The sequence below is a fragment of the Mycteria americana genome, chromosome 11 (genome assembly GCF_035582795.1).
Source record: "Mycteria americana isolate JAX WOST 10 ecotype Jacksonville Zoo and Gardens chromosome 11, USCA_MyAme_1.0, whole genome shotgun sequence".
NCBI classification, from domain to species: domain Eukaryota; kingdom Metazoa; phylum Chordata; class Aves; order Ciconiiformes; family Ciconiidae; genus Mycteria; species Mycteria americana.
Window position 1 is genome coordinate 10,568,806 of NC_134375.1, and position 12,493 is coordinate 10,581,298.

Here is a 12,493-nt window from a genome sequence, read left to right on the forward strand (position 1 = left end):
AAGGACTAATATGAACCAGTTTCCCACTGAAAGTGCTTCTCTTATATCTGTAAATATTATTTTAGTTAACTGTCCCTCTGTAGTCAGCTCAGGTTTTCATTTTTCAGCACAAATAAGCATCCAGAAAGGTCTTCGCTGTTTTTTAGTGCTGGGTTTAGATGGGAAGCCGTTTTTCAGCTGTTTGGAGTGGTAGGTGTCTGTGCGAGCAAAGAGGTGACGTCTGGTGGTCAGGGGTGGCTCGTCTCTGGGGCAAACAGGCAGGGCAGATGGTCACAGCACCTCGTCCTGGCTGGGGACACGGTTCCCTGCCGGGCTTCTTCCTGGGAGAGCTGCCTCAATCAATCCATGGGATCAGTAACGCCGAAATGCTCATTGGGCTAGCTGGTTTTGAGCAAAGTGTGCCTGAACAGGCGCTGTGATACGAGGGTGATCAGTCACCCTCGTGACAGGATGGGCTTGGTCTTGTTCCTCCTGGAGAGCTGTCTGAGCTTGCCCAAATACAGCACGTGCAGGTGCGATCTGGTTCTCTGGGTCAAATTATACATGAGAAATTGCCCTTGCTGGTGACGAGGGCGAGCAGGGTGCTCAGCAGGTCCCAGGAGCCCTGCAGAGCACCAGCTCACGGAGGAGAAGCTCTTACACTGCTGGACCCCGGTGTCTGAGCAGCAAACCAGGCAGCCGAGCAGGCAGATGGGCCAAGCAGCGTGGGTGGCTGCGGCATGAGCAAATAGGGGACGGCAGGGAGCCCCCGGCACAGGGAGGCTGGCTGCAGAGGGTACCGGGTTAAAAATGGCCTCTTCTGGCTAATGGAGTTTATGACCGTCCTGCAGAGCAACGTCAACGGCATTGGGAGGTATGTTGCTGAGGGCAAGCTGCACGCAGCTCTCCGCTTTCAGCAATTAAGTGCTCGACTGGATATAGGAGGCTTATTGTGAAGGTGAAATTGAGGCATGAAATTCATGTAGGGGCAGAGGGCTGGCAGGGGAAGCTCCTGAACCTCTAAATGTAAGACCTGAAGCAGATGCGTGTGTGCTCCCTGCCTGGGGATAAATAACAGTCCCTGCTGGCTTCTGCTTATCTGTGTGTGGCCACGCACGCAGCTACCGCTCTCTGGGCCTCTCTAAACAGGCGGTATTCAGAAAATCGATCTCAGCAATTATAAATGAGATAAATTTTAATTAATATTTTTTATTCTTTGTTTTCTTTCCGCGTATAGAGCACCTGTATTTTCTGTGGAGGAAGTGGCAGATAGACTAACGATAATGACATTTATAGCGATTGCCCCCATTGTAAAGGTACAGGACGGATGAGGTAAGAAAAACTCAAATACCAGTCCAAGCGGCAGCTTGGTTACTAGGATCTCGTTATTTCTGTGACAGTGGAGGTGAACAAATAGATGCTGTCTGCAAACCCAGCTAAATGAAGAGTACACAGCAGCACGCAGTGGGTCAAAAGGCCTTTTTCTAACAGAAAATTATAGCACACGTGCAGAGCTTGCAATGTGCTTCACAGCTATGGATAAAGCCCCAGGACGTGGTGGCTGGGTAACGTGCAGGGTCCTTTGTGAGAGCTGGCTTTACACCCCCCCGTGTAGTATTAAAGGGTTCTGCCATTCTAATGCCTGGTTTCCCTAATCAAAAGAAATCCGTAAATCTGTTCTTTCCTCTGCAGGGGCATTCAGTAGGCAAGATGTAGGGACTTCTTTCCCCCTTTAGAGTTATTAACTGAGCGCGTAGCTGCCGCTCGCTGGTGTGCTCAGCTCTCCTCCCACCCATCGCCCCGTGGTGCCGGTGAGCTGCAGTGGGATGCAGGGCTGCAGGCTGGGCACGCTGCCCCTGCCACGCTCCTGTGCCACAAGGCCACTCACACCAAGCACCTGAATTCACGTGGTTTGCCTTGCACAGGTGCTTCTCCTGCCGTGGGGAGGGCCGGCTGCCCCGTGCCCGGCGCGGCATGAAGGGACTCTTGCTCTGCCACTCGGGGCTGACAATAACCCGGTAAGCGGGAGCCAAATGAAGCCGAGCTGGGCGGTCGGTTGTGCTGTCACGCGGGGACTGGAGCCTGTCAGTGTGGTGGCATTACTGGGACAAGCTCAGTGTCACACCTTCAGCTAGAGCAGGCAGGGCCTGCGCTGGCTCCTGGGGTGCGGTGCTGGCTCCTGGGGTGCGGTGCTGGCTCCTGGGGTGCGGTGCTGGCTCCTGGGGTGCAATGCTGGCTCCTGGGTGCGGTGCTGCCTTGCACCAGGTGACGCCACGCTCTGGGGACCAAGCAGGCTGCTCGTGCTGCTGCTGGTAGTGTTGATGTTCAAGGAAAAGGTGAAGCTTTTATAATTTAGAGGAAAAGAAAGTGCATTGTAAGCCAGGCTGCCCGGCTAGGAGCTGGACATCGCTACGCTTAGCTATGCAGCGTGAAATGACAGTGTTTACAGTACGTGCCTCAAAACATTCAGAGAGGGGGAAGGTGCAAAGCTGGTAGAGTTAGAGAAAAAGCACTCAGGTCCTGAGCACTCATGTTTAATAAAAATAACCCAGGATGCTAAACCAGGTCACTTCAGCGCTGTCCTCAGAAGGCATGTCCATACGTGCCGATGGGCATTCAGGTGCTGCTTGGCTGTGCTTCACCGCTCAAGTCTCACGGCTGCTTTTCCTTCCTCGGTGCCGGTCGTGAGCACGCAGAGGGAGGGCTGCCCTGTCCCCCCGTGGGAGCTGGGGGTGCCCGGCTGGGCAGCGGCCAGCGGTCCCCACCTCCCCTGTTGAAATGACTTTCAACGTTTGTCTTTTGAGATGGGCAGAAACTACGGCATGCCTATTGCAGCCTCATGAGAATGTCACCTTAACGTGTTTAGAAGCGCTCTCTCGGGCACTGTAAGCGCATCCTCTGCCGCTCGCCTGCCGGGTGACTGCAGAGCTTCCCCCCGCCCGTCGTGCAGGGCGCAGAGTCCGGCCTTGCCCTGCATCGCATGCAAGCGTCGGAAGAGACGCGGATACTGAGGCAGGTGGGGATGCATCTGGGGATTGAGCTTCGTGTGGAGGGGCTGCAACGGGGCTCAAATACCGGGTGGCGGGTGGGGACCTCTTCTCCCCAAATCCGTGTGTGAAACAGACGTGTCCAATGGCCACACAACGCAGCAGAGGAGCATTGGCCGTGGGTCAGCTCCCTCTAATCCAGGAGGACTTTTCTTTGGCGTTAAAACCCTCCCAGCTCAAAATGGGGGCCTGCACCAAACCCTCTGCTCTTGGAAAATCCGCTGACGCTTGGTTTTGCTCACCCTGTTGCAGCTGCTCTTCCCGTCCTTCTCCAAGACCTATGTGACCCCAACCCGCCCAGTATCACCATTAAATAAAATCGACCTCAAAACGCATCTCATACACCAAGTGCCTTGGATTACAATCAGAGGTAGTTAAAAAAAATACGTTTTTCTTTCTTTCTTTCTTTTTGCAGAAACATGCTGTTGAGCTAGTTCCCCTCACTAGGACTGAATATGAATGGCAAGGGAAGGCATATTCCTTCTACGTCTTTGGTAAGGAAAAGCAAGTCTATGCAGAGGATTACCCGGGAAAATGCTGCTGTGCCATCCTGTGAGCCTGGGTCGGTCCTGCCGAGAGCTGGAGCCGGGTAAACTTTCCTGCTGAATGATAAACTCCCAGAGCGGCAGGGGAAGGAAGGGGCTGGAGGAAGAGAACTTTAGTCACCCCTGAAGAGCAGTTTCAAACTAAAAGATTGAAGAGCAGGAGTCAGATTTTTTCATTCCAAATCTTATTTTTTTTTCTGTTAAAAAAGCACCTAGCTTTAAAACAGAAAGGGGAATGATTCACAAAGGGATAAAACTATGTAGAAAATGCAGCGTTTGCCTTGAGATTGAGCAAAATTTTTTGGGGGGTGACCTTGAGCAAGTTTTTGGTTGGAAAAATTTGCTTTTGGTGAAACTTAACCTGATTTTTCTATCTTAGTTGTTTAATAGAAGCAGCAAAGGAATTATGGGAAATTAATTTCTATGCAGATCTTCAACTTTATTGTTGAGCGGCATAGCAGATCAATAATTATTCATTCTCTTTAGATTAACCACATATTCTTTTCCCAATTTTTATTGTAGTACATACAGTAACTGTCACCTACCAGTACAGCATAAAGGCTCTGCTTTTATCAGTGCAACAGCAAATTGAGGAGCATTTCTTTAGGCCATTCTTCTCTACTTGTATTAATTCTGTGGAGAAGGAAGAAACGGCTTAGTGCAAAGCTGCTTGGAGTTGACACTGGAGGATGGATAAAAATGTAAAACCTTCTATTTCTCCCTTAAGGTTTTACATTGAAATATTGTATTTAGTTCACTAAATGTTTCTGAATATCCCAAGTGAGAGATGCATATGCTAAACTGGTGGGACTGTTGGCTTCATCCTGCAATTTCATGGGATATGAGGAAGCAGAGGATCGTGCCCTATAATTTCCAAATGCACTCACTTGCAGATGTTTCCTGGGACCTGCCTGTTCCATCTTGTGAGAAACCACCCCAAAAGCCAGTGAGGGATGAGGCAGGTTTGGGGGAGCTGGGCACCCTGGGGACAGCACACGATGATGTGCATCTTGCACAGGAAGAGCAGGGTCTTCGTCCCTTCGAGGCTGATGCAGTAAAACCCCCAAATCTGCTCTTGCTTTGAGATGAAAAAGGGGGATTTCTGAAACCATAGCGTTGTGTGTTTTTTCCTCTTTGTAGGACCTGGATGCAAACTGCCAGACAGACCCAACCACTGTTGCCAGGTGCTGAGGCTGCTTGAGAAGACCCTCCCTGGGCTGTCCTCGGGGCCGAAGGTGTCTTCCCACCCACCCATGAGCTTTTTGTTGGCTGACTGCTTAAAGCAGGCAGGGACTCCGAATTAATTCCGTCTGTGGCTCAGGAAGCACCAGTTCTGCTACTATCATCTGAGACACAAACCACCCAAGCCACCCTGCAGTGCTGAGGAGCGATGGGTGGCCATGGTCCACCCAGCACAGCACATCCCATCCCACTGCTCCTGTGGCTGGGATCCCACCCGCCCCACGCCAGCCCCGGCCCCCCAGCCCCGTGGTAAATAACTGGCAAAATTCCCCCCGTGATTCCCCACGCCCTCTTTGCAACCGTGGGCGCTGGAAATGCATTTCAGGGCAGGGCGGCCACCCGGGTGGGGAGGTGTGTCGGCTGCGTGGCGGGGGTCTGCTGCAAACGGGGAGCCGGGCACCGCTGCCTGCGGGGGTGGCACCCCTGCCTGTCACTGGCTGTGCCATTATCAGGCCCTTAACGGCACAGCAGAGGGGGGTAGCTGGGGTCACCGGCTGGAGGGCAGGGAGCAGGGCTGCTCAGGTCAGCCAGCCCTTCTGGAAACGGAATAAAAGGGATTTCTGGTGCGTGGGGGCTGAGGAGGCTCCCTGTGTTTGTTCCCGCTGAGCTTTGACAACTCATTTAAAATTTACTGTCACCTGCTGTAAGCGATGCTTGCCTGCCTTTCAGAAACAGCACTGGCACATACCCTCTGCTCTGATCCTCGGTTATAAGTGCTGGGAGAGACGACAGCTCGTTCATAGATAGCTACAGCCATGTCACATTTCTAATGCATATGGTAATCCCCAAATCCCATTGTTTAATGCTGTTAAGCATAACCCATTATCCTATTTCACAGAATCAAGATTTTCCTTTGCTGGGTTTTTTTTTTTTTTTGTAGCTTGTTTTTTCCAGTGAAAGGGGACAATTCAGGAACAATGTTATCATGATCCAACAGGCCTTTTGGTACAGCTTTGTTTTCCTTTGTATCATACTATTCATATGCATTTAAGGGTGTGAGCGCTTCTAAGCAGTTAGGTTTTTGAGCTCTTTAGAATTATTCTGTGTAGTTTTTAACTGTTGACACTTTTCAGAGTCTCTGATACAATATGCAAAAATAGAAAAGAAGCACTTTCCAAAAGTGTCTCTCCAGCAAAGCATGAAGGCTAGCAGTAAGCAACTAGCACATCCCCAAATAATGCTTTACAGCTACACGGTCAGTGCAGCCATTATAAGGACGCTTGTCAAATGTTCTCCAGGCATTCGACTGGATAGGGACTGCACCATGTATGTACGTAGCTATGATATAGCCAATATGCAATGGTATATGCTCTACGATGAGCCTGTGTGGTTGCAAGTTCGTGTCGGCATGTCGAGCTCTTGGAAGGAAGCGGAGCTCGGTGATGCCGGTCAGCTCAGGGAAGACAACAGCAATGTTTGTACCAGCATTAGCTCTGCACACCTCCTTGCTAAAGGGAATTTGGTTTTCTACCTGTCCCGCTGTTTGTCCTGCATCCCCCGTGAGAGCTGTGCGGAGGGGCTCTGCTACGGGTAATGGACGGGACGGGTCCTGACCTGGGGAATGGGAACGCCCGTGTCTTGACTCACCTACCTGGAGCCCTGTTAAGCTGAATGAGAAATTTCTGTTCTCCGGTGTGGTTCACACTACTAAGCACTAACTGTGTTGGAGGCTGTCGTTGCCTAGACTGTCTGAACATAATTAAAATCAGCTTGCATTTGTGGCGTTGATAGTCTTAGCTGCATTAATTATATCCCCAAACGAAGCTGCCAGTTTCTTCTGTCCAAGTTTGCGTCATGCCACAGCGAATGAAAAAACAAATCTTGCCTGGCTGTCATCAGAAAAGGCTTCAGCACTCGGGGCTTGAGGTGCGTGTCACAGCCCAGCTGCCCTGCGCAGGACTGAGGTGTTTAACTCCCTGGCTCTGTGGAGGGGGTGGGTTTGTGCGGGTCTGCAGAGCTGCTCTGGAGGGCAGCTCTTCCCGACCTGCCCCTATCACTCTTCTTCGTATTTTTAAGAAACTGGCCCGCCTGCCAGCCCCCGGCTCCATCGCCGGGCTGCAGAAGCCCTCGGCAGCACCCTGCTAATGTGATTAACGCTGCCTGTGATACCGCACAGACACGGCGGCAAAGAGCAGAGCCCCTCCAGACACACACAGAGCTAATGGGCTTTATTAACATGAAATCCAATTAGGCATTCACTGAGACAGGTTTGGACTTGGACGGGGAAAGGATAATCTGGTGTCAAGAACCACGGCCAGGCCCTGCCCCTTCTGCTGTCGCTGCCGGCGCGGGGGCTGGCAGGGCTGGGGGAGCCGCGGCGAGCGGGCACGCTGCGGAACGTCACTTCTGGACTCTGCTCGCTCCCCGGCAGGCTCTGAAGCCCCAGTGGTTGCACCAAGGATCTAAGCTTGCAAGTAGCATGGTGTAGTTGGAGCCTGGAATGTATTTAGGATGCTTAAGCCATTGATTTAAGCTCTAACAGAAAAGAAAAAAAAAGAAATGCTATTATCAAGAGCTGCACAATCTGATTTGGAAGGACCCAAAGGAACGGGAGCTCCTCCAGCTGCTGCCGTGGCGGATCAACAGCTGCATCTGGTGAGGCCGTGGCAGCCGCCGCTGCCTCCAGAAATCGGTGGCCGTGGCAGTGCTTTGCTTGGCCTTGTTAGCTCCGCCCTTGCCCAAAGAGAGCTCCCCACTGTTTACTCAGTGCTTTCCACTGGTGCCCCACGGTGCTTAGTGCTTTCAGTTGCGTTTATGTTTTGAGCTAAACACTGGACTGAAAAGGCACCCCTCCCCAGCTCGCAGCACCCCAGCGTGCCGCTAGTGACGCAGTCACGCCCCTGCAGCACTAACTGAGTTATTTGGACAGCAATCGGGGTGAACAAATCTCTGCAGAGAAGCAAGTCCTTCTCCCCCTGTTAGAGCCCATGCACAGAAATACTTTGGACTGAAAGTTCAGGCTCTTGCAGACCATGATGTTGGGTCAGAAGTTGGTCCTTTTGAAAAATGCAGCAAACTCTAAGGAAATCACCTACGTTCTCACAGGTACTTGTGTGGCGTGCTGGCGTATTGGTGCAGCAAACCTTCTCTTCTGATTATTCAGGTGGATAGCAGCCCTTTGACTACAAGAACAGCTATGGGAGGCTCCTAGAGTCTGGTGAGTAGGGACAGATCTTAAAAAGAGGCTCTTGTCATAATTTATGATCATCAACTGGCCAAAGCCTCTTGTTAGCTGGTTTCTGAGGCCACGGTCACCAGCTCATCAGCTTAACAGCATCACGCTGCTCCCTCTCTGTGCTCATGGGCTGACGATGGCTTGGGGAGAGCAGGTGGAGAAAGCACAAGTGTGAGATACGCAAAAGGAAGGTAGGAAAGCTGAGAGTAACGAGGCTGCCGTGCAGTCATTAGCTGATTGCACAGCTATCGTGTTTCCTGGGGACTCGGCTTCGGTAATGTACAGGGCTTGCCCGGGTATGCACACAGAGTATGGCAAAAGGCAGGCACTGAACGAAGCATTGCTAATGTCTTCTCTAGTAGCTGCACCTAAGTTAGCAGGTATTTAACAATTGTACTAGATACTGGAAAAAAGCTAACACCAAGAACTTTGCATACGTGGAATATTCACGGGATGCCGCAGAGGCACGTGACCGTGTGCAGGCGCACAGGCAGCTGCCTCTCTACAGAGTGAACGGTGCCTTGAGCCCCGCTCGCCGGCTGAGCCCCTGGTGAATAGATAGCGTGCCTCACGCGCCAGGATTTCCACCATACTGTGAAAGGGTCTGAAGCATCTTATGGTGTTTTGACACCCCTCTAGCAGTAATTTGGTCCTGGGTGCAGTCTCCATGATTTCTGACCATCTTCCTCTTCAGTGGGGCTTCCCTTTGGAAGCCAGCATGGTGTGCACGGGCTGTCTGGCACTTTCCTTCCTGGCAAGCTTCTGCTTCGTCCAGCTTTGACATTGATTAATTAATTCCCAACATCTGCATTGTTTGGCAGAGGGGAGTGGCTCACGGGGGCTGGGTTTCGTTGCTGGGAGCACAGAATTTGCAGAAAACAAGGTACTCGAGAGGAGATTGCTGGGATGGGATCATCTCTGGTCCCAGCCTTTGAAAATGGAACAAGAAATGAAAGCAGACAGTAAGTAAAACTAAAAGGAATACATTGCATGCCATGCTGACTAGTTTCTCTACTATTTTTATGCAGTTGTGCTTCTTGATTAAGATATTCATAAACTGTGTTTTCAAGTAATATGTTAAAAATAACTGTTTCCAGAACTGAACTTCTCTTCCACCAAATGTCAACGTATGCGCTCGTCCAGTTGGTGTTTGTGGAAGGAGTGGAAAGGGTCAGGACGTTGGTTGTGCCATGTCTGTGACCTAAAGGCGTTGCTATACCTTTAGGCACAATGCAAAGTCTACTGATTCCAGTGGAACAGGGACTTAATCCTTAGAGGTGTGAACTTAGTCCCTGAATCTCTGCTCCTGGGATGCTTCCTAGTTTTGTCCTTAAAGTGGGATTCTTGGAGTCCACTATAAACTGCCTGACATGGGTTAGAGATTAAACTGACATTTGTTATAATTTAACAAAATGCTGCTTAATCAAAATATCTGTCAGGATGGAGCTTCGATCTTATGCCCTTGACTGTATCTTTTTCATTAGATGTTAATATGGTGTCTGAAGAAACTCTAATTATGTGGGGCCCCAGTGAAATATCACTGTCACTGATGCTACTGAAAAGTAATTGAGTTCTGAGGTTCCTTAATTTATGAATGAGAAAAGGTTTGATTAGAAATAATGATGCTACAGGAAGTTTCTGTTTAATCAGATGGGGGGAAAAAAAAAAAGTTTGTGGTTCTGGAGGTGCCACGTGGAGCGCTGACATCCAGCTCACCCAGCCAGACAGTGAAGCAGTAGGAGAGGTGACTGATAGGGGCAAGAACTGCAGGTTAACTGCTAGGGTTTGCCAAAGATTGAGACTCTCCCAAACTTTTGGCTATGGGTTCCAATCCTAAATGCACTGAAAATGGGGGTCTTCCCGCTGACATCGATAGGCTCTTGCTCAGTCACTGCTTGCCAACTGCAGTATTTGCTGTCCCCACGGGCTGCTTGGAGGGGTGTGTGGGGAAAGCAGCGTTTGGCCTTGGTTTATACCTGCCTGGGACTTGTCCCTCTCTGCAGAGCAATTTCCCCAAATGATAAAATATGGTTACTGCTCCGGCAGGAGGAACCCAACCCTGCTTCCCATACAGAGGTGCCTTCATACCAGCTTTAGCTGTTCTTTAAAGCTAACCAGCAGTCATGCTCCACGTGGTACTGAGCCTCGACATTGCCTGCAAGCACTTAGCCCACAGCACTCTTGGGTGCGAGACGAGGGATCTTCCAGTTGAGAAATAGGGTTTGAGTGCATACGACTGTCTGACTGTTTTAAGCACATGCATAAAAGCCTGATTTTAGATACCCGAGGAACATAGACGTTAAGTGCAGATGTGCCATGTGGGTCTTGGGCACCTCAGGAAAGCGAACAGAGGTTTCCAGCCATGTAGGTCTTTACTCGGCTCATGGACTCACACCCACGTTGCAGCTGATCAGACACAGAGCCAGCAGCAGCAGCCCGGCTCTCCCGCCCTGCTGAGCGGGAGAGGTGGCAGTGTCCCGGCAGTCGTTAGAGGACAGGGAGTCCTTCTGAGCAAGGTGCTCAAAGCTGTTGGTGTCCCCGTGCAGGAAGGGTAGGAACACAGCAGTGCACAAGAGGTTTGGTCATATTTTAACAACCCTCCAGCATTGCCCTATTTGCTTACAAAAAGGCCAAGCCTTTTATAACCTGATTTTATAACCTGATTTTCAACCAAAGGTGAAATCACGGTTTGATGCCAGCTTGGATGAACCCAGTGAGAAGCTGGGCTGTGCTGCAGGAGCCATGCAGCGGTGTGCTCGGTGCCCAGGACCTTGCAGCATGCCAGGTTTTAGGGGACGCTGTGATATGGATTGCGCACAGGTCCGACAAACGGAGCTTCGACTCCGAGGCTGGAGCTTGCTCTTCCGCCGCTGCATGCTGTGGGAATTTTGCTGGCTATTTTGGTGGGTCTAGAGCTGGATCCCGGTGATGCAGAACAGAACCTGAAATATCAGATGAGTAACAGCCTAAGCTCTGAATTTCCTGGCTTTGGTCAAAGTCTATCTCAGACTTATTGTTGTTTTAAAATGGAGCTATGTGTTCATGTTTATAGACTATTGTGATTTCCAACATCACCGTAGCAACAACTGTGCAGTTGATTTATTTATTCCAAATTTGGGGTATTTTTAACCTGGTCATTTAAACCATTTCCATTGGACTGGAATTTGGTACTTAGACTCTTATCTCCTTCTTTTGTTGTAAACAGATTTTTGTTTAACATTTGCACATTAAAAATAGGATTCAGGTTCTCTTGGTAACTTGTACAGAAATCCATTATATTTTGGAATGAAAATAAAGGATTTGTTGTGATAAGTAAAATAAGAACCTAGGAGTTCACGCTTCTGGAATATTTCTCTGCACACACTAAGGGAAGGCACTCATCCTCCCTCTGCCCTTCTCCTCCCACGCGTGCCCAGCACGGCACTCGCCCACCTGAGCAGGGCTGCGTGAGTCCTGGTGAACTGAAGAAAGGGGAGCCCTCGCTAAAGGTGCGCAAAGGCCTTTCAGTCATTAAAGGTTGGTAAAAGCTGCACTTTCTGAATGAGGAAATTCACAACATTTTCAATCGTAGTTGTGTTTCCTTTTCCTTATGAGTACACAATTGCACACAGACACATCAAAACACCAAAACCAACATCAAGAATGCAGCACTAAAACAGAGGGGAAGGAACGGCACCTCTCCAGTGTGGCACGGAAGAGAAAGCTGGAGTTTGATCACGACTGAGAAGCCCCAGTAGACTGGCATGGTCTGTGAACTAATTGACCACCGAATCCAAAATGGTTTGAGGAAGATGTTTCTGTTTGATCTAGACATGACCAAGATAATCCCACTGGAGGCATCTTACTGATTTATTTTTCACAAGGAAGTTCTCCGTAGTACTTATCGCTCACCATTACTTGGAAACCTGTGCTCCTTCAGCTCAAGGACAGCCTTGGCTTCTCCTGCTTGAGGGATGTGACATTTCAAATGAAGCATGCAGTTTCTTATTTTCATAGGAAGGAATAACGGAGAGATTAATTTAGCTTCCTGGAAGAAAGGAGGATGCTCTCAGAAGGAAAGTCTAGTAAATCAAGTTGATGGATGACTACCCTCAGCCTCTCTCTGTGCCGGTCAGACTGCGCCTTGTTGCCAGGCTGGCATTTCCTGGCTCCTCCGCGTGCTCTTTTCTGCACAGGCTGAATTTTCGTAATCAGCTGCTGCAATATGAAAGGTCACTGGATAAAAGGCTTAATGAAAAGAATTGTTTCTCAGTTAGGCATCAGAGGGACCAGTTGCTCCCAGTGGTTATTTTTAGAGCGGTACCTAAGGAAACAAACAACCGATGTCCCACGAGCAGAATTAAAACAAGTTGGAAACTTTTAGAAAAGGCAGTTGCTTAAAGAGCAGAGTCACTGCTGGTCAAGCCGGGGCCCGACGTTTCGCAGGCAGCCAAGAGGCGCGGACCTTCACCGCTGTTCGTGTCCCGTTGCAGATGTAAACGCGTGCAACTTCGAGCTCTTCAGCT